The following is a 21267-nucleotide window of genomic DNA, read 5'->3' on the forward strand; positions in this document are numbered from 1 at the left end:
CACAACTGTATGTTGTATGGAACCATAACTAGTTAGAAATAAATACCTCTTAATGTGGATACCAGAATTACAGGAATTTAAATAATATATATTTTCTGTACTCTTTATCGCTGATAATAATTTCCTAATTTCCAATTCATTCTAAACCTCAGAGAATGTTAAATAATGTGTATAAAGGAAAAAAGTTTGGTATTCACAATCAGCCAATATAAAATATTTTTATCTCCGAAGATTTAAGTGTACTATCCAAGGTATCTCTTTATCTCTTTGACATGTTAAGAGACGTTTCTGAAAACTTGAAGAATATCTTTAATGTTGTTCAGAAGACAAAAGAAGGTTGATTATCTTACTATAAGAGAAAAAAAAAAAAAGGTTGAATAATCTGATTAATTCCAGACATGAACTTGAGAATACTTTTTATCTTTCAATTTTTGTCAAAGTTAACATGAAGAATTATACTATCTTCTGTCCCTGCACTTCTCAGTGAATGTTTCCTTTCAATTTGTTTAACCCTTTTTCCTTTCACTTGATTGTGAGGTCCCTGTGAACTGAGTCATTTATATAGAGAAAGTTTAGAAATATTCCAATTCTGCGGAAGCCAGCATGGCAAAAAAAGCATAATCTCAATGTCACTTGATGCTCCATTTAGCAGTACCAAATGGACTAAAATAGCATTAAAGGCCATGTAAAAGATTTATGAATTGACCGACAGATCATGCAAAAAGCTTTTAAATTAAGAAATCAAAGAAACCTCCATTCCTACTCCACATTTTTAGTTGAGCTTTGTGGATCTGATATCTTTTTCTTTCTTTGGTGATCTGGATGAACAAGATTAATAACCAGTAAAAGCTGTCTGTAACAAAGGTAAATTGGAAATAATTGAGAGGATATGACAGGTATATAAGATGTAGCTTCAAACAGAGATAGATGCTGTCCTGGGAAGCAATTACTCTGGGAAGGATTTAAGGGCTGTGAGGGGAGGCAGTAACTAACATCAGTTCCCAGTGGAATAAGGCTGCACAAAGGGCCAGAGATGGATGGATATACAAACCAAGTAATGAGAGGGATGGAGGAATAATTTTACCTCAGTCTGTGGCATCAGTAAGACAGATGATGTAACACTACACACCGCTCTTTGATCCCCATAAATAGTGACTATTGAGTAATAACCATCAGAACAACCCAGGGCCTGGGGAAAAAAAGGCTGTTTAGTGAGAGACTGAAAGACTTCAGTCTGTATAATTTCTAACCAAAAATTAATCTATCATTATTGTTTAAGCGTCTGCACATATATACACACAGAGAAAAAAAACTGATGGATATTAATGAGCTTTTTAACCTACATAACAAACATAATTAATAAATTATGCACTAAAATAAATGATTGTGCTAGTAACTAACAAGTGAAAGGTCTGGAGCCTTCATCCTTCAATAGTTTCATAATCAGACAGGACCTTCCTGAAATGTATGATTTAATAAAACATATTCTATTGGATTTCAGATAAAGATGATTTTGAATGGCCTAAGCATACAAGAATAAGAGAGAAATAGTCCAGGTCACCTCTTGTTCTTTTCTGTTCTTAGCCACTATGAATACCTTTACACTTTCAGAACATTTTAACACTTGCCATAGACTTTGTTAGAAAAGGCCTGCCTTAAAAGAAATGAAAAGGTAAAACATGGACCACAGGTAACTGAATAGTGTGAGGTAGTGTGAGACTCCTAATGACAGACCTGACAGGTATTTTCTGGGGGAAAAGTAGGCATCACTGAAAAGTATGCATTAATAACCATGAAAAAATCTTTAGCATTGAGGCATGTGATCCACTGAGGAAGCAATTTCCTCCCCAGAGCTCCCTGAGGCCACTGGAGGTTGGGACTGAATGGGCTCCATGGCACCTCTAGCCAACATTAGGGAAGGAGAATCCCCAGGATTTGTTCTTCTCCCATGCCACCTACCTGGCAACAGCACTCACACAGCACAGAAGGAAAACATGTCTCCAAGAACTTAATGGGACATATGTTTTGATTCCATACATATTGGAAGACAAGTTCAAGGAACCCGCAAACACCAACATCATCCATCCTGGAACTTAAAGGTCTCTTTGAACAATTATTTAGAAAAGAGTCTCTATTTCTCCCTGTAATTTTTTTGGCTCTTTTCACAGAAGCTCAAAACCCTCTCTGGTCTTACACGCTGAGACACAGCCTGTTGTTTCCCCAGTACAGAGGCCTGACACAATGACTCATAGCCAAAACAAACAATGAACAGGACTCATGAACAGCATTGATTTAAGAATAATTACTACTTTTCTCCTTCTCTTTCTCTTTTTTGAAAATATTTTTTCCCCTGCACATTTTAAGTGATTCCTTTCATTCAGATAATTTCCATGGTCTTGTTCTTGCTACAATGAAGAGATGCAGAGGGCTTTCTAGGTCAGTCACTCTGCTGAAATTACCTACAAAGGAATTGCCTGGCAAGCAGAAAAAAAAAAAAAGAGCAAATTAACTGATACCTGCTGTAAGGCTTATTTAAAAGGTCATGGCCTAGTGATTCTCTTATTTTTCCCAACAAAAATCAAATGGAAGAAATGTAGCTAAGTTGTTCAATGTGAAAACATTGTGGAGTTCCAGTCCTTGAAATAATGGAACAATTCATGAAAGGAGCCATAGTGTTAATGACTAAAGTCAAGAATCAAAGCATATTCAAAGCATGCAGAAGAAAGGAAAACATTACTATGCTTTAAAAAAAAAAAAATAAATATATATATATATATATCTATATATATCTATATATATATATATATATAGATATCTTTTTTTTCTCTGTCCTTTGTATCAATACCTTTTTCCACAGTGATTTAGGATTTAGGCTTTTGTATCTTTAATCCACCTTTCCCTGAATTAGCATTAGTGCTGTGCTTCATAATTAGCACTGTCTCTATCTCCTTTTCTCTGACTGTGCATCTATTTCCTTCTGTTTCTTGAAACTATTTTTCTACTTTTAAAAAAACCCAGCAACTTGTACCAGAGGTTGCTCCCAGAAGTCCTCTCCTCTATTAAATATTCAGCGCTCATACAAAAGTTTTATTTTTCTGGAACTTATTCAGCTTCAGGACAGAGGCAAACCAGAACAGAGCAGAAAATGGTCTGCTAAATTCTGTGCAATGCTTTTCCCTTCTCCCTACTTATCCAGGGCCCTAGAATGTAACTACAGAATTTTGTCCCTGAAAGATCAGTGTAGCTGTCCCTATATAGAAGGAGTCAGACCTCTTTTTTAAGGAACAGCAAGACTGGATTGAGTTAGGCAGTGCAGTTGGATAATGCAGTGTCCCTCTCACATCTGCACTGTATCCAGTCCCTTCACTACAGCAGCCAAGAAGAATTACTGAAGAGTAGCAACACATCTTCTGCCTGGTTCCAGCTCTGACACTCTTAAGTCTTTCCTCACTGACTCACTAACCAAGCAGAAATCTACCTAGTTGTGTCAATAAAGTAGATTTTCCAATGGGCTAATTAAATTAGCTGATGGAGAAGTCCCAAGGGCATAAGAACCAGTACGAAGTAATCATCACCTGCCCATAGCTGGGATCAAAGGTGGCCCAGTCAGGACCCTGCCTTCCAGCGGACAATTGTCACTCTGCATCTCAGTGACTTATATCCCAAACACAATTTCTATTTCCTTTATTTTTCTTCCTGCAATTTTAAGTGGTATTTTTTATTCAGATCATTTAATTGATCTGAAACAATCACCGACTCATGGCAGGAGTCATGCAAGTAGATCCCATTCCCTGGTGCTCTTGCCTGTACCCTTGCCATCATCTTCTCATTTAAACAAATAAAACTGCTTTTTCAGCCACAAAATAAGAAACAGACCTGGATTTAAAAAAAAAAAAAAACTATCATAAATTTAGAAAATTGTTACCTCTTAGTTATTCTTTTTTTTTTTTGGTAACGAAGAGAACTGTCACTGATAAAGGATCTGTAATAGAATGAAAAAAATGGTGACTAAATTAATTTGTATAATTGCAGCCTTTTTAATATTGATTACCCTGAAAATTGATTCTTACTGGACTGATCCCAGGGGTTTCAGATGGAGGGGGTGGAGGTGGTAGGGAGGGTGGGAAAAAGAGGTAGAGGTGTCCAAAGCTCATGATTTGTTTTTTCATTTTAACAGTGAGAAGACTAGAGCTTAAAGTAAGGGTTTTGATCCTGGTGTAATATACAATAAAAGTTACCTTGAAGTTAGTTCTCTCCTGAAGTCATGGATGCAGACAAGAAATGTACTCAAATGATATTCCTTAAAATTAACACTACATTCATATCACATTTTGTAGCTAATTAGTAAACTACATAAATAAAAAGTCTTGGTTGACTTCTGATAACCAGAGATTAATGACTAAATTAAGTTTCAGCATATCAGACCATGATGAAAAGCCTTAGAATTGTAAACACTGTTTTAATTAATTCAGACAGCCTTTTTCCAGTTTCTGGTAACTGGAGTATGTATGCATGTAGATATGAATATCGGTGTGTATGAGAAGGAAAAATGGAAATAGAGTCACTTTACACTGTCCTGTGGACTGTGAAAAGTTTCCTGCTGAGGTTCAGTGCCAACAGCAGACCTCCAAGAGCTCAGCATGCAAAATGGCCCTAACTGAGAAAAACACGGGTCTTATCACTCACTCATTCAATTTTCAACTCCTACTTCCCACCTTCAGTTGATTTAAAAAAAAACAAACAAACAAAAAAAAAACCTACATTTTTATCTTCCTGTTAATTTTGCTAATTTACCTTTCTTAGAGAAGCAGGAGCTAAAAAGCCTGATGGTCTCATCAGTAGCCCCATGGTTCAGCTGATTGTCAAAGAAAAAAACCTCAATGCATTTGCTTCATCTGAACAGTCAAAATAATGAAAGCCAGTTGTGAAGCCTGACAGATAAAAACAATAAATTGTGGAAGTAATAAAATTGTCACAAGGGAAAGACAAGGAGCAAGATTTAATGAGACAGAATAGACAAGTAAGTAAATTATTTATTTGAAGTCTCCATTCAGACATGACATGCTTCACTATCTTTCATTAACTCATGCACAGGTCTGACCTGCTGCACTGGATGTAGTCACTGTTCTGTCTTCTTTCCTAAATGCACAACATTTATTGCAGACTAACCATGAGCAGTTGTATCACTAATAATTTATTGTTTTCATAGTGTTGGCCAATACTGATAGACTCAGCCTATACTCAACAGATAATTACCTAATGAAAAACCACTCTATAAAAATGATAAAGGGATTTTTTTTTTCCTGCAGAGACACCTGAGGTCTTCAAACAGCATGGTTCAGCTGGTGGGCATACAGTCAGAAGATATTATACTAGATTTCAATTATTTTCACTGAAATTATTTATTCTTGGGTAAAAATATATCCACCTGGACTTGATGAGTCAAATATATGCCAGCAGCTCCACGAGCATAGGGAAGCATATAAATGGTTTATACTTGGATTACTGAGAAGTCATGGAATATATGTGTTCATAGACTTTTTGGCTGCCAAGATGGATAGAGATTGATATTTTAGATATAATCAAAGCAGTGGTCTTCAGCCTCTGTTTCCATTTCATTTGGTTCAGATACATGATGAGCAACCTTTCATTAGCAAGAGGCTGGACTGATGAGCTAGGCCTTAGTATGTTCTTTTAACTAAAGAATTAATTCTTCCTTTTGGATTCCCAAGCAATATAATGTTTCTTCCATCTAGCCTCCTGGGGTGTGAGAAAGAAAATGTGGCAAATTATTTTACAGGCAGGGAATAATTTAAATGAGCTCTAACTTATTGCATGGTGAGTGCTCCAGTCACCAGGATTGAGGGGACCAACCAGAGAGAAATTTGCTGCTTCATTTGATGATTGCTTGGCTTTTCATTGTAGCTCCAGGAGCTACTCTGTGAGACAATTTCCCGGTGGTTTGAAGGAGAGTTGGGAGCATGAAATCTACTGAGTAGACTGAATCCTCATTTCAAGCACCTCATGGAAAACTAGTGACCATTTTATTTCTGCAGTGCTTCTTCTTGCAATGACTTTGCTTTACTTTTTCTTCTCACAATGACTTTGGTTTTATGAATTAAAGGAATTCTAAGCAATTTCCTTAGCCTGGAAGCACAGTGAGCTGCCAACACAGAATACACGACAAATTTTACATGGCACGTTGCTGGTCTTTAGTGAACCAACTCTCAAATCAATTACGTCTGCTGGCAAGGAAGCCTTAACACTCTAAATAATTTAAAGTGCAAACTGTGTGGCATGCAATTCCTTTCATCAGCAGCAAGATTGATTTCACCTTGTGGTATCTCTGCCTTACAGAAATGGCCTTTTTTAGTTAAGTTTTCAAAGTTATCACAATAAAGCAGTGAAGTCTGCAATGTGCAACACAAGTTACATCTGTTCTTCTCAGATCAGAGAGGCAGTCATTAGTCAAAGTAAAAAATTACTGAAAAGGCAGCATTGAACATTCTTTTCCATTCCCTCTTATAGTCTTGCAAGAAAAGTTTGTAGAAAATACCTTATTTTAAGCATTGATAAGTTTAGCACTTATTCAGGATGACATTCAGAAGGAAAAGTAGATTATTTCAGAGTGCATGTAGAGTTTAGTCACAGTACATTCATTCCATGTGATTTTATTAATTTCTTGCCCAAATAACCTAAGCAAAGCTGATGTGCCAAAGAGATCTCTATTGGTCAGCTACACAGATGGGCCCTTCTTGAACTAAGGGAAGACTGTGAGCTCGATATCTGAACCCAGTAACCTCAGGATGGCTTTGCTTTCAATGGCTGTGAAAAATCCTCCATTCTCTTTCCCAGATCCATATATCAGAAAAGAGCTTAAACTAAGAATGCTTTTGCCAGTGCTGTTTCCCTGTGGCTTTACTTGGCACCCAAGCATTATGAAAGAAAAGTTCCGCGGCTACTATTTATTCATTTAGAATATTCTTTTACATTAAAGTCAACTTTCTTTGGTTACTTTGACAAAATACTACACTAGCAGGAAGTCTGCTTCCTACAACAATCTAAACAAATTTGAGGAAAAAAATCCCATTCTTCTTTAACACAAATGAAAAACTGCTGCTTCTTATTAAGCCTATAAAAATTAAACTACCTTTGCAGTAATAGAATATTCAATTGGTTTTAGCAAATAAAGTACAAAGTTAAAAAATGAAATAGAGAAGAAAAAGGAAAATATTAGTTTACCTACTTAGCTTTAGGATTACAATCAAGGGCACTCTAATAAAGTACACATTTCTCTGTTTATGGAATAGCCTTTGAAAGCTGAATGGTGAAAATGTTTTACAAACATGACGTGTGAGTTCAGAAAGAAAGAGGTTTTGTACAATTGAATCTCTATGGTTTCCTGTTCCATTAGTGACATTGTGTATGCATAGGGATGGTTGTGATTTTCTTTTTTGTTAAATTAGGGTTTTTTGCAAACCTTGCAGATGTAAAAAGAAGTCCTTGGACAAAGTCAGACAGGAATTTTAGCAGAGAGAGCCTTACCTGTGCTATGTAGAATGATCTTAATTTCTAGACCAGCTGGCCTGCAGAATATCATCATTGCAATCAAATCTGAGTTATCACATTGTAGATTACCATTTCTTCACTGACTTCAGTCTTTGAATTCGGACTTTTTCAGTAACTGAAGAGTAGCTCAAAAGAATGAAAACCTGAATGTTTCACAAAACACCCACAAACCAAAAAGGTTATTCAGTCACTTTTTCCAGGAGTTCTGTGAATGCTTGGGAATTAGTTAAAACTCAAAGTTGAAGTACAAGCCAATGCCTCTATCAAACCATGTATACCAAAGCTGTGCTGCAGGATTGCCAGCCTTACTCATAGTGTCACCTGAACTGTGTTGTCTGAAGATCCATGACCTCTATTTATTCACCAGAACTACACAGACTTTCCCTTTATCATTCTGTGTAAAGAGCCAAAACAAAACACTGATAAATGATAAAAAATATGGCACTGTATGTACTTCACAGTTTTAACCTTTGAATAGACAGACCACTTAGAGCAATGCTTTGGTATGCTGCCACAGCAAACCAGAGTATAAGTTAGAATGCAGCTTCATATTCAAACCTGACTTTAGTCATATGTGTCCTTGGGATTGCAGAAGGAAGACCTGTTCAAATTTGCCAAAAGCTCATAAAATGATTGTTACTGTCTTTTGATTTTCTGACAAAAAGGAGACACCAAAACCATAAAATGATCTGACACATTCAAGAGATTATAAACATTTTCAATTACATTTTTGATTTTAAATTTTGATTTTAAATTTTAAATATATACTTACCAGGAAAAAATGAATGCTTATTTCATGTACTCAATTGCTTTAAGGCAAAAGAATTATTTTTAGCCAGTTTTATAAAAATATAGTAATTTAAAGATATTCAGTTTGATAATTTAGGTACAAATTTTTCTCTTCTTGCTGTGTATATAATTCTGTGAAGAAACTGATTTAGCTAAATAGATTTTTTTTTTAAAGTCTATTTAAGTGATAAGAGTAGATTATAGTTGATTTTTTTCCTTTTTTAGAGTAAAAAGTTATCATAATTGCTGTAGTGGACAACAACTGCAGAGGAAAATTTAGTTCTATTTTCTATTTCTTCACTATCTTGGAATTACCCTCTTTCAGTCATTTCTAGCATATATATTTTCCATATCCATGCGAAAGTTCTCTTTGTGAGAACCTCCTTAAATTCTGTAATAAACTTTCACAGCAGTAAATTTGACAGGCTAATTAAACATTTTGCACAATGGATCTTTTTCACAATTAGAATTGTTTTCTGTTTCAGTTTCATCGATTGTTCTGATGGTGTATAAAACACCATTTGATTTATCATCTTTATCTCACCCTCCTTGAAATGTATTTTCATATAAAGCCTGACTTACTCACCAGTTGCAGTAATTAGAAGGAATTGCATTTTAAAAATCCTATGGATTAAATATGTACACACGATGGGTTTAGAAAGTCTTACATGCAGATTGTCTTATTTTCTTTCATACTCATGAGCATCTTCCTGGAGGTTTTGGCTCCTGTGACACCATCACAATCCATAGGAAGAAGATAGTCCATTGTGTCACCAACACTTACAAACAGTTCCTCAAAATGCCAGTTTTCAGTCAAATCCTTCTGCTTGTTTGCTTTCATTGTAAGCAGTATTGTAAACAGTATGCTCCTATAATCATAACACACATGACTCAATCAGTAAATACTGTTCTCTTCATTCACTCTTCTGCTAATTAAAAAAAAAATAAATCTATGTTTCTTTTGAAAATTATTACTTAAGCATGTGATACAGATCTTACTGAGGGTCTTTTTCACACTTAACAATGCAGGACAAATGTGCAGCAGCCAACAGGGGAAGCAAGATGCTTGTTTGAAGGGTAAGACCAAATCAAAATAAACTTTTGTGTCAATTATTAATCAATGTCTTTGGAGCTTTTATGGTTTTATATTTATTGCCTATGTTTTTCTCACTGGGGATTCACAAGAGGTTGTCAGAAGAAGGCTATAAATGCAAACTGACCAAATACCTGTGGTCTGACCTCAGACTTATTAGTCAAATTTGGTTCCATAGGAATAAGTTCTCCTTTATATGCGAACTCTCTTTATCTTTTGAGTCAATAAACTCCCTCAGGCTAACGCCATCTCTGCTCTCAACCTTCAATTTTTCTCTTGAATTTCAGAGACCAGGGATGTGAATTACTTCACCAATGAATGGTGATTATTCACCACAACTGTCTTTCCTAAAAAACAAGTTGTCTCACTGGACAGGACATAAATATTAATAAATGTCGTCATTACAGGAATCAGTGGCAAGATCAGAGAAGTGAGAAGGATCCACAACCTCTGAAGCAGAGCTTGCCTAAGGGGAAATGATACTACCTGACCCTTGATGAATCTGTGTATCTACAATAAAGGTAGAAAAAGAATCTCAGAATTCAAGGAGGAATAATTTACAAAGGTTATATAGTTTGCATGTGTGGGGCAACCATTTACCACCTCCTCCCTTAAAAAAGTAATATGGAGTTTTAAACAAACAGAAAGATCAACAATCCTTTTTTCCGTTTGTTGGAGAGGGAAAGGACTTCCTCTTTAAAAGCCAGGATGAGTTTAAATTTAGCACAAGACACACCTTGCAGTGTCCGAGATGGCAACAGGAGGAGCATTAGTGAGTGGCTTTCTATTGCCTTTCATCTTCTCTCATCATGTTCTCACCTCTCCTTCTCTAGGCTCTGGATCCTGGGAAATATTTGGAGCCTTCTCAAACTGTGTTACAAGTGAGAGATTCCCTCAGCTGCACCAAATATCTCCTCCCTACCCCTCCTCAACAAAATGTTTAAGGATATTCTGGATACTCTTAGAGGTTTCCTCACAGGAAAAAAAAACCAAAAACCGAAAAAACCCCACCAAAAACCAAACAAACCCCAGAAGGAGCCTCTACTGAATACTTAAAATCTGATCGAACATATTCTTCAGGGAAGTGAAAGAGCCAAGTTCAAATCTTCTCTTTGTTGATCCAGGCACTGAAGCCCAAATTTGGTAACCTGAATCAGTTCTAGGACTGAAACTTCCCACCTTCTCTACAGCTGGAGCTGTGTGATACAGTGTATAACTGAAACAACTCTGGATAAGTTTTGAAAAATAAATAAAATACCAGTTACCAAGAGATTAAAAAATTTGCATCTGGAATCACAGAGATAGGATCATGACATATATTAAGGCTGTTGTGTAACTCCTTTAGCCCCACAAACTAATAATTTATTGGGAAAAAATTTGCACAAATGCCTGTCAGCAGACAACCACAGTAAAAAAGTAAGGGGTTTTTTGTGATGTAATTTTTTCCATTCACTGTTCAAAGTTTTCCATAGAATCAAAAGTTTGAGATTTTGGATGCATAGTTTGCCAACATTTCATTTATGAGAATTTTCTCTAACTGCCTTTTAGAGACCAAGGCAGCAAAATCAAGTGTAGGAAGAAAAATGGAAGAATGAGAGCTAGCACCTACTATTGAGAAGACAAGTTGGAACAGATGAATTACTGAAGTTAATCTGAGATACACATCTAAAGCTGAGACAAGTTTTAGAGACAGTGGGAAAAAAAAGGGCTTGAGAAGAAATCAAATTAAAAATCTATTGCTTTTTGGAAGAGTTTTGAAAGGGTTTAAAGGAAGGAAAATGGGAGCAAAGGAGCATCAAGGCATGAAATAATAACATTTTTGTGAGATGTTTTAACATTATCTATTGTTTTCTCCTTTCAGTTATATTTCTTTTTTCCTGTGAAATGTTGGATTTTGTGTAGACAATTAACCTTTTTAATGGATCTCGAATTTTGTAGCTAAATTTAGTTCTACATTCATAATAGTTAATATCACAATTTTTGTCTCATTTTTATTATATTTTATATGAAACTCTAGTCAATTTAGTGTACCAGAAGCCCTTTCATTTTCACAATATTTTTGCAGATGCAAATGCCAGGTGTAATGTAAACTAAAATATAGATTCAATTCACGTGTATGGATCTACTATCTACTCTTTATTTACTTATATATCTACTCTTTATTTACTTAGATGCACATTTGCTGTGAGGATAAAAGAGAGATTGATCCAAATGTTTTATCTTTGTGTTGAATTTTCCATACATTCACAAGACTACTCCCACTGACTTACCTGGGTTTATTTCTTGGTAATCCATGGTTACTATTTCTTAACCTGTTTACTATTTAAAATGAGGAAACATTATTAGGGTTGCTGGTAGTTCTTGTCTCCTAGCAACAGAATTTCTTCTTAAATTGACCCTTGTATTTTCTGTGAATTGTGTAAAGCTCACATAGGCTTTACAGAATTCAGATATATCTCAGCACTAACTCAATTTGTGTGTTTGAATTTTTATCAAAAGATTAATTAGTTCCTGAATTGGCCAAGTGACTACAACACAAAAAACTTAGCTCTTTACTATATTAACATTTCAATAATCTATTTTAATTAAGAAATTCGGAAAAGAAAAATGTATTCTTTTGAAACATTACTAAAATATCATTTTGTCAATGTGTTTTTAAGCATGCTTCTGAGTACCGATTTACAGGATGGTGGAAATTATTTTTTCCCTCCAATTTCCCATAAGATCAGGTCAGCTTAATTTAAGGCCCTGATTCTTGGTCTGGAATAACATCTTGCTAATAAATCAACATATGTACAACTAATGAATATAAATGGCACAAGGAACACACTGTTTCCAGAAAAAAGAGCCTTGACAGACCCTGCTGGCAGTCATTGAACAGAAAATTCACAGGAATCTTCATCTGGAACCATCCCAAGGTGCACTGAGCAGGCTAAGTAGAGCTCTGCTTCCTTGCTGCATAAAATCTTACATTATAATGAAATAAAATTACAGAAAATTAAGAGTATCAGGCTCTGATATTAATGTACGGTTTTGATATATAGAAATTTTTAATCTATGCTATGGTACAGTGAATTCCAACAGTTATTGATTGGCAGCTAGAGGTTAAAAAGTTAGAGACATGGTGTTGGTGAGTCCTGGTTACATGTTGTACTAGACCATTTCTCCCCTTCACCTTACATGGAAAACACTGAGACATGAAACACAAATTTTCTTTTTTAACTGACACTTCTGCAAAAAAATTAAGTGACACTTTAGCTAAATGCATTCAAGCATTTCCATTCCTAACTGCCTTTGTCTCAAAATGTGTATTTTTGTTTATGTGTTTGGTTTTTTTCCCATTGTTGCTCTTTGGTCTGATAGAACATATTACTGCTATCTAATTTGACTGTATTTTAACTGTGTTTAGTATGAACACTTCTTTTCTTTAAATATATCTAAACATAAGAGCATCAGTAAGCTTAGACCTCTTCTGACAAATTTTATCTAATAACTCACAAAACCCTAACTGACTACCAATCTTCTTATTCACTTTTGAGCTATTGTACCACATTAACTTTTAAGAAGTCTCAGCCCATAAAATATAGTGAACATTTTTAAGGATGGGCCTGATATACAAGAAAAGCCCAGGGACCATTCCAGAAGACAAATATGCTGGTACTCTTCTCTCTGTCAAAATGCACTTTGTTGCATTTTATTTTCTTGTAGAGGTCTCTCAGTACAAAGACAAGTACCTGTAAAAGTGCTTTTGGTGACCTGTGTGATTTTTCCCCCACTGCATGTCAGCATTCAATAGTTTTTTAAAGGAAGAAACAAACAAACAAAGATACAGAGATACACAGGCAGAAAAGGTAAGGAAAGGAAAAGAAAAAGGAAAAAGGAAGAAGGGAAAAGGAAAGGGGAAAAGGAAAGGGAAAGGGAAAGGGAAAGGGAAAGGGAAAGGGAAAGGGAAAGGGAAAGGGAAAGGGAAAGGGAAAGGGAAGCAGTTGGATTACAAATGATGTATGAGAATATTTGTTTTTCACATGACTTCACCTTTTCTTCCATGCAGCTCTGAAGGCAAACCCAAACCAATGACAAGTACTAGGGATCATATTGGCTAGAGGGCTCCTGATAGCTGGATAGTTATAAACAACAAGCTGCTAAATGCCTCCAACCTGAGGAGTAGACTGATTGGAGGTTCCAGTTTTGACATACAACTGTGTTTACAAACAGACTCACGAGTGTAGGAATGGAAGAGAAAATTCAAGAGGTGTTCCTGTTCTTGAGACCAGTTCTTTCATCCACATATTCTGAGCATCTGTCTTATTCTCTGTCTCTTTGAAAGGAAACATTAAGAATTTTGACAGAAAAAATGAAAAGAATGGGATAAAAGAAAATAGAGCAGATTTCTTAAAATGAAATTTAGGTGTTGACCAATGCCCTCTGCTCTCATTTTTCTTCTACCTTCAGTACTAATAAACACACACACGTGCAATATAATATAGACATTTATCCATGTTACAGCTGGATGGGTTTGCATCAGTGTGATCCTCCAACTTGTGGTGAGCACAATTGGAAAACATTAATTCAAATCTATTTCAATTCACAGGATTTATTGCCATCACAGACAAGCAACAAAACTTCTCCATAAGCTGTCAGCCTGAAATATAGTATGGTGATTAGACTTCATGGAATATATGTGTGTTACATGTCACGTGTCACAGTTTGTTTGATTTTGCCCATTTTCCTCTCTAACAGGCAATACAGATAATTTACCCACAGGTGTAGTATAACCCATGGAGCCACAAGGCAACGAAAATAAAGAAGAAGACGTGCTTTCTTTGGCCCTGACTGCGTATAACTGGTAATAGAGCCAATATGGGAAAGTAAGTGCTTTAAAACTTTAATTTGACAACATGATCACTATTATTACTTGTCTTATATTCTCTTACTCATATCTTCCATATTTTCAGGGATGGATCAATATTTCATACTTTCAGTTCACAGTAGTATTTACTCTCAATTTATGCTCAAATTAGGAACTGAAGGGCATTTCTTTAGGTTACATGTTTTCTAATAAATGTAAATGGCATGGTTCTATTCTTATTAGATGAGAAAAATGGTGAGCACAGACAAGGTTTCTCATGAATAATCCTGTGATTAAAAACCTAAATAAACGAGACTCTTTCCTTGAAATTTATTCATAACCCACTTGCATACTAAGCTTTCTGCAGCATATGCTTTTCTGAACTACTGTGCACAGAATACACCAAAGATTCAGTTCAATTGATTTCTGGAGTTTGAAAAAGCCCAGACAAATGATATCCTTTGTAAAACTCCTTTTGAATCTCAAATAGTATGGAGCTGGATAGCACTGTTCTGGGGGACCAGACAAGGGTGGCCTACTTAAAAATTCCATAGAAATGAACAGCCTTGGATCTTTTCTGAAAAACTCTTTTCTTTCAGATCATAAACAAAGGAGCCTGGGCTGGGTTTTTCCTTGTTTGCTTTGTTATGCTGTTTGGGTTTTGCTTGGCTTTGTTTTGTTTTCAAATTTACTATAAAATGCTCTATCAATAATTACTGCTGCTTCTGGAAAGGCTTTATGTTGGTTATGGATGAACAGCCTGGCCAGCGGGACAGAAAGATCGTAGAATCGTAGCATAGTTTGTGCAGGAAGGGACCTTTAAAGGTCATCAAGATCAACCCTGTTAAAATGAGCAGGGACATTTTCAACATGTACATGTTCATTTCCAAGCTGAATGAACTGGGGAGGGTCCAGACAACGGCCACAGGCGCAGGCACAGGCTCTGGGGCACATGCTGGAAATGTTGACTTGGCTTAATGTGAGGAAGAAAAAGCCAACAGAGTGTCTCTGCAGCCTCTCACCACTCAAGGAGTGGCTGTCAGGGAGAAGATGGAGCCAGACTCTTCTCAGGGGTGCACAGCAAAGAGGAACAGGCCCAACTCAGCACTGACATGATATAAAAAGACAATTTTCCTTATGGCCTCCAGCAGAGCAGTAGAACAGGCTGTCTAGAGACTCTGTGTGCTCTCCACCCTTGGAGATTTTCACAGCTGGACAAGGCTTGGACCACTCTATCTAACTTCAGTGTTGGATCTAAGTTTGAAATTGGCCGTGTTCTGTGGAGGGGGATTGACAAAATGACCCCCAGTGGCCACCTACAAACTCAATTATGCAACAATTCTGTTGAAACTGTTTAAATTTAGAGCACAGTCTTTCAGTATATGGTAAGTTAGACAGATCAGGGATTTGAATTTCATTTCACATATGCCAGATAACAACCTTGTACCACTGAGAACAGGGTAGCTCAAGGTAATTATATGTAAATGAATTTTTAAGCAGCCTGAATTACCTGCTTTAACAGCTCAACCTGGAAAAAGCCAACAAGAGAGATTAGCCTATTTTTAAAAATTTTTCTGCTCCCACAGCAAATTGAGATAGGTTTTTATTTTTATAAGAAGACTAACTGAAGTCCTCACAAAGCTCATCTCTTTTGACTCTGAGAGGAACTGCAAAGTCCAGCTGTATTAGGACTTGACCTTTTAGACCTTTCTATTTGTGAGAAAAGCAGTATTTACATCTTGGTGCCAATGCAACCTGAGAACACAGCTGTTCATATTTTTAGTGTAGACATAACCTGAATGATTAATGAAGAGGGAGAAGCCATTGGCATTTAATGATCATTAGATCAAATACATAAACAGGTCATGATTTGACTTTCTGAATGGGAGTAGCCTCATAGTATTCCTGACCCAGGTGTTTGAGTAAATGCCCATGCACTGGATCTCAGGGGGCAACCTTTACCAATAACTAATTGCCTCTTTGCCAACCAAAGTTCCTCATTCATAAAAACTGTGATGTAAAAAAGTGAGGTAGGAAAGTGAATTAATAAAGTTCCACACACCAAAAGATAAAAATATTTGGTTTATATATTTACATTATTATAAATTATTTATAAATATTGGTGATCACTGATAGATATAGTTAAAATAACATAAATAATTAGATAACTATTCCTATAATATTTATAAAGGCTTATATATTTATATCATGTAACACTGCTAAATTAATTGTGGTGACTCTCTATTTGCAACACTTGCACTTCCAGCAAAGATAATAAAGGGAAGATAGGAAGTGCACTTGCAAATGCTATTTGCCATGCACAATTCACTGGAGGATTTTGTATTCTCCTTGTTAACTGTGACTAAAAATAGGAATGCTGCTGCCTTTCCACTGTGTGGATTTCAAAAGAGGTTTGAATTTTTCTTTTGTTGTCTTTATATGAAAGGAATGTGTAATGGATAACAGAGACTGGGATCAAAAGGAGAGCTGTGGGTTTCTTTCTCAGCAATAACAATTACAAGTGCAAAGAAGATGACTGCTGTATAATTCTTTCACCTGTTAAAAACTTGGTTATGGCAGCAAGGCTCTGTTTCTAAGCCTCATTTTTGCTAGTTCATTTCACCATAGCACATTTCAGGGAAAACTGGGAAAATAAAATACGTTGAATCAGGAGACACTACTATTTTTTTTTGCTGTTGAAAATTGCATTTGTAGCTCAGGTTGCTGTTATTCTGAGAAATTACAGGCAAACAAAACCCGTGCATACTGAAATAATCATAAAATGGCTTGGGTTGGAAAGGTCATCACCACCCACACAGGAAAGAATATCTTCTTAATATCTAATCTAAATATCTCCTCTTTTGGTTTAAAACCATTCTCCCTTGTCCTAATACTACATGCCCATGTAAAAAGTGACTCTCCTATTTTTTATAACCTCCCCTTGAGGTACAAGAAAGCTGCTATAAGATCCCAAGGCAGAGCCCTAAGGATCGTCACCAGTCTCTACCTGGACAGAGAGCCACTGACCACAACTCTGGCTGTGTCCCTCCAGACAAATCCTTATCCAGTGAACAGCCCACCCCCCAGATCTGTGACTCTGAAGTGGAGATAAGTGTCTATTATATACCGTAAACATTTGATTAAAGAGTATATAATGTGTCTCCACTATTCTTTCTCCTTAATTTTTAGCCAGGCTGAGAAACTTCTGCCTGAGCTCAAAGCATCAGCAATGAAGGAAGAGATGGAGAGGCATATTAGGTTAGATTTTGTTGAGAATATGATATTCAGTCTGAATTTATTGAAAACTGCTCTACTTCCAAGAGTCTCTTAATTTAATATTGTCTTTTTCATGATGTCGAATTTTCTGCATACGTGACATTAGGACCCTATGTGTTTGTTTCCAAGTCCTGCGGTAATTTGGTAATTCTCTTGTAAAAGGCCATTCTTATTTTTGGTAGATTGTCCACAAAAGAAAATCTGTTGGTTCTATTTTCCTTGTAGAATTTCTATTTTCTGAATAAACCTGTTATTCTTAACAAGTAAGCAAAATATATATATATTTTTTTTGTCATTATTTTGCCTTGGTTTCCACTTTGAGGTTTGCTCAGCCTACTTTGAGATGTCAGCCTACTTAATTTTCCTCATTTCCTCCCTTCCCTTGTCCCTTTCTATGGACTTTCAAACATGAGTACGCCTGGAATATGCTGAGTTTATTTTTATATATCTTGAAGAAGAGCTTCAGCCATCCTTCATTCCAGTGTGGAGCATTCACTTAGAGGAGAACTTGAGGGAATATATGGTGTGAGTAACTAGCCCCACTGGTAAGAAATCTAGCCCTTAATCTGTTTGCTAATTCCCTTAGCTATCACTACAGATTCCTTGGTTTTACTGACATCTCAGACTGCTGCAATCTCCTGTACCACTGATACAGAAATATGGTTTTGTAATTGCTGAGATATGAATTTAATAGTTCCTTCCCCACTAGATGCAAGAGGCTGATAATTCTTGCAAGGTTTAAATCTAGTTCAGAGGCAATTTATTTCAGTAGATTTTATTTCTTTTTTATTAGTCCACAGCAGTTTAATTTAAGATTTAGAAACTGAAAGTGCACCTTTTGTAAAAATATAAAAGATATCTACTCTACATCACAACATAGCCATTAATAAAATAAATGTGTATTCACATGTAGGAATCCTACTCTAAATTTTATTTATTTTATATTCACAAATTGTACACGTGCACAGAGTTTTATGCTGCTATGTAAGATTGTCACAAGAGTGTAAAGTCAGTATCAACATGGTATATTCCAGTAGATAATTGGTATTTACTGAATTTAGCTGTGCCTGGTTAAAGTCAAATCACACACTTTCTTTGGAATAAATTTATGTTATTGTTACCCTTGAAAATTATAGAAATATTCACACAATATTCCTTTGTAAGGAAAGATTTCACAAAACAGGGAGCATATAAATTAACCATAAAAGAAAGTTCTGTCTCCTCTAATATCTTGTCTTTGTGTGGAAGAGAGGAGAGCCCACATCAGTGCTTTGCATAGCTGGGGGAAAGCTGCCCCAAGAATAAAACAAAATGTAGGATTTCTATACTAGGAAACTGATGACACTTCACACAAACTTTTAGTGAATTATAATGACAGGCTTTGTCTGCTGCAACTTCTTTTTTGTTCTATTTGAGTGGATTGGGTAAACATTATTCAATTGTACTTTCATAAAGTAGCATTTCTCTCCTCACACATTTAAGTAATTTTCATCTGCAAGCATTTCCTTTGTTCCATAGTTTGAAAACTATTTGTATTATTGTTATTATTTTTTTAAAAAAGCTTTTCCTCCAATTTTCAAAGCTAAAGTTCAAATATTTAGGCAATATATCTGAAAAGAAAGACACGCAATATCACCTAAACCATACTTACAGCATCCCATTTGAAACTCGTTACTCATGCAAATTTCAGTAATCAGCTGTGTGTTGATACAAATGCATTCTCTAAATATAGACCTGCAAGACTGATCAGCCTTCTCTAAATCAGAAATGTTTATTCAGAATGAAGGGATGTATTTATTTGTTCTGTTTAGATAACATATATGGAAATCATAGGTGATAAGAATGCTTCTCTAATTTATGTATTATGCCACTTTTGTAACTTCAAGCTTGTGTCCAGATAGCAGTTATCAGCTGAAATACCAGACTCTTCCAGCTAGAGGAATCACTAAAACAATCACTGTAGGATATCTTCAAACCAAATAAACTGGAATGTGCTGGTACACAAAAGGGAAAAACTCCATAATAATAGAGAGCTTGTATTGAAACCATAGATATTCTAGTTCCAGCACTGAGCTTTTTTCTAGACTGATTTTGGGGGTAATATGAGGACAACATCTTTTGAAGGAGCTATAACAGTACTTAAGATCATATAATTTGTGAAATTATTGAATTGTTCGTGGATTTCAATTTTCAAATATTTGTCTTTTGAAGTTGCTGTATATCTTCTTCATGCCCATATTTCTTTTCAAGGGGTCTGAAGTCTGCCAACTCATCTACTGATTCCATCAGGACTTTCATAAGAGCAAGGACACTGACACAAACCTTCAGATGTAATTCAATCTGTACACCCTAGTTTTCCATATACTGTATGAAAACCCATAATGGGACCTGATTTCTTTCAGAGAATTCTAATTGTCCATCTTCCAATAGCAAATTACTTTTAATATACACCAGAGATCCCAAAATTGAAGGAAATAAACCCCTTATTCCTTTATGAGGTTCTTAGTCTGGAGACTCCTTGTGTGTCTAAACTTCGTACTTGCAGTTTGTCTATCCGAATACACAGCCAAGTTTCAAACTGAATATGGTTTTCTACTTTAACACCTTAATTGAATAATTCCTGTATAACACTGGCTCAAAGTGAAGTTATACACTACTTTTCTCTGCTTTGCAAAGTGTTCCTACAATTTAAAGTTAAAAATTATTTTGAACCAGTCAGTTTAAAGGTGACATAGAAGAACAAATAGTATTCCCAGACTGCAGGTATTAACATCTGCTGAAAAAGAGTGAGGAAAAATTTTACATTTCTCCACAAAAATGCTTGTGTAGGAGAATATAACTGGAGAGTTTGGGGATAAAATCCCAACAGGTCAAAATGGAATTTTTATTGTGTCAAAGGAAGGAGTTCAGTTTCCAAAGGGAAAATATCTTTCTAAATATAGCTTGGAAAAAAACTGTAAAGTCCATAGAAAAATAGGCTCTTTTCATTGATTTTTAACTGCAAATCAGGTGGGAAAGGGAAAAACCAGTGCCTTGTGTGTACTGAATCTATGAGAAATTTGACTTAAAATTTTCAAGTTATGTTAAAACAGAAAATTCTTTTTATCTACAAGCTTACCTTTCATCTAATTTATTTGTATAATACCTCTTCTGGTCCCTATCTTCCAGAACTGGGAAAATCAGGAATAGAACATCTTGAGAGACTGATGTTCCTCACATCAATTCTTTCCTTTTTCTTCCCTAAAGAGACCCAAGAATTTTAGTTTAGTGAGGAATTGTTGTTGTTGTTGTTGTTATTGTTGTTGTTGTTGTTGTTGTTACTGGGCTTTTTATTTTTTTAGATCCAATTTATGTAGCACGAATATGTATACAACTAAAATAACAGATTCCTGGATCATCTGCTAGGTTGTTCAGTTCAGTTATTTTCTCCCATTTTGACTGACTGGGAAAATGAAAACAAATGGAGCTCTTCTTTACAGAGATGATGAAAAATATGATGATACATGCTTGTTTCTTCTTTACAGAAAGAGTTGTATGTATTTCAGGTCTTGTAAATGCACTTGTATACAATCCAAACTAGATTTATTAAAAGAAAAAATGAAACCACACAGAGTATTTTTTTGAGCCTAACCATGACACAAATACCAAATATATGGTATATTTCAGCAATTTAATATTAAGAAATTACTGA

The sequence above is a fragment of the Pyrgilauda ruficollis genome, unplaced genomic scaffold (assembly GCF_017590135.1).
Source record: "Pyrgilauda ruficollis isolate IOZ18807 unplaced genomic scaffold, ASM1759013v1 scaffold50, whole genome shotgun sequence".
Lineage (NCBI taxonomy): Eukaryota > Metazoa > Chordata > Aves > Passeriformes > Passeridae > Pyrgilauda > Pyrgilauda ruficollis.